This window comes from Macadamia integrifolia, unplaced genomic scaffold (genome assembly GCF_013358625.1).
Source record: "Macadamia integrifolia cultivar HAES 741 unplaced genomic scaffold, SCU_Mint_v3 scaffold424, whole genome shotgun sequence".
Taxonomy (NCBI): domain Eukaryota; kingdom Viridiplantae; phylum Streptophyta; class Magnoliopsida; order Proteales; family Proteaceae; genus Macadamia; species Macadamia integrifolia.
The window spans coordinates 478,983-481,482 of record NW_024870275.1 but is presented as its reverse complement, the minus strand read 5'-3'; positions in this window follow the sequence as shown (position 1 = coordinate 481,482).

The window sequence follows — 2,500 nt, the reverse complement described above, 5'->3', positions numbered from 1 at the left end:
CCATGTACTTGTTTTCACATACATGCCAAGCCTTTGTTGGGCTTTCGTTGCGGCTACGACCGCATGAGGCAACAGCTGTCGTGACATAGCGGTATATATTAGGCAACCATGAGGGCAAAGCAGCACGCCGTGGCAGGCACAACGCACACCAAGGGAAAATCTTTGAAACCAACATACCGTGAAGGCATCTTGCACAGGCGATGCCACCCTTGGTCATGCTATACGGCGTTTGAAACATGCGGCGCAAGATGTGGAGGCACTGCAGTGCAAGGCAGGCAGCCATGCGCGCCCAGCAGCACACACTGGCAAGCAACTGTGTGCGGTAGAGGGGAAGACTGTCAGGACGGTCGTGCCATGTACATGTTCTCACAAACCACACCTTCCTTGGAAATGCTATGCGTCGAGGGGCGCATGTGGCATCAGAATTTGGGGCGTGACAGCGCATGGTACCCGTCCATGTGCGCCCAGCAGCCCATGGTGGCGGGCAAGGCCATGCGGAAGAAGGGGGCGGCGTTGCATGACAGAAGGGCTCACCATTCGCAAGCATGTCCACCTTCGTAGAGCATGCTCTGCCGCGACTGACACACGTTACAGCAACTACGGGCACGTCCAGCCACACGCAGTGGCAGGCCTCAGCGCACACCGAGGGCCAACTCATCGAAACCCACGTGCCATTTCACTTCTTTTACCATGCCATGGGTCTTTTCGGATTGCCTACCATGCCCCCTCATCGTCTGCTGCCCCTCGGTGCGGCCCCTCGAAAACCACCCTAGGAGTGGCACCCCCCTCCCTCAAGGTAGCTCTTATACTCTTTGCCCATTTCCAGAAGGAGACATGACCACCCCCCAAAAATATACCGTTCTATTTTTTGAGCTACAAATATCCAAATCAAATGAAACTTGGTAAGAAATTAAGGAAAAATCCAAAAATTATTTTCATATAAAAATCGCCGTCTTCGGATAAATATTTATTTTTTTATTAATTTTTTAATATTAAAAAATATATTAAATTCAAAAAACTATGAAAAATCCATTTTAATGTATTTTTCTGAAACCTAAATTTCGGATGTCTTCCAAAGGTTGATAGAATGTTCTGAAAAAATATTGGACCATTCCAACATATTTTGATATTTTTTATTATTTTATGATTGAAACATTACGAAAAATACCCAAAAAAATGGAAATGCGGGGTTTAAGTGAAAATGATTGTACTTTGGGTGCCAAATAGCCAATTGCATGGCTTTTCTAACCCAAAGGGATGTTTCGCACAACATGGTTTAAAGACCCAAACTATGTTGTGCGGGCATGGCCTTGGCGTGTGCAGCAGTCGGTGCCTCGTGTGCAGCCGAAGGCCGCAAAGGAGCCTCTGTTGCATGGGCCATGGGGGCCACGGAAGCACCCATGTGTGAGCCACGTGCGTGCGGCTATGTGCACGGTGGACTAGACTTGGGATCGATGGTGCGGCAATGCGTGTAACCTTACACGAGCCATGTGCCGAAAAGCCCGTGGCATGTGCGGCCATGCCAGCCACCAATATCCACGCATGGGAGGCCGTGCCAGCGAACTTGCTCGCGGTAGTGCACTTATGGGCGGTGCATGTGGACCACGCAATGCAACCTTACGCGCGGCGGTGCAGCCGTGCCTGCAACCTCTTGCGTGGCTCTTCTGGCAAATCCCGAAACCTAGCGCGCGACGACGAAGCGATGGGGGTGGCACATGCACCCATGCATGCGACCTGGGGGGCAGTGTGAAGCAATGCACGCAATTTTGCGAGCGGTAGGGCAGCAAGGGGCGTGGCATGTGCGGCCATGCAAGCAACCCTGCGCGAATTAGTGTGGACAGAAGCGCGGCATGTGCGGCATGGAACGTAACCTTGGGCGCGACTGTGCAGCCATCTGCGTGTCATGTGTGCCATGCGCGCAATCAACCGCGCGGCATGTGTTGCCACGCGCCAAACCATGTGCGAGGCTTGTGCAGCCGTGGTCGCAGCCATGTGCGTGGAAGTGCGGCACGGGCGGCAGCCCTGCGCGCGCTGCCCGCACCATTGCCATCCGCCATGTGCACCCGGGCCTACCACCTTTCGTGCGATTGAGCAGCCTTTCCAGCAGCAAATGTGCGTTGTTGCCAGCCGCCTTACGCGCGGTGTGTACCTTTGCCCCCAGCCATGTGCACGCGGTAGCCTGCACCCCTGCGTGCGATAGTGAAACCTTACCCCCAACCGTGCCCGAGGTTGCGTGCCACCATGTGTGCGGTATTGCAGCAATGCCCGCATCCATGCGCGCGGCAGCCTGCCTCGACGCCAGCAGACTTACCGCGCTAGTGCAACCTTGCCCTCGGCGATGCCTACACCTTGTGCGTCCATGCCAGCTACCTTCCGCGCGGTAGTGCAGCCATGCCTGCCACCATGCACGCACATTGTGCGGCCCTGCGTGCGGTACTGCCGCCTCGTGTACTGCCTTCATATGCACTTAGGCACCCTTAGGGGGGCACGCGTTGGCATT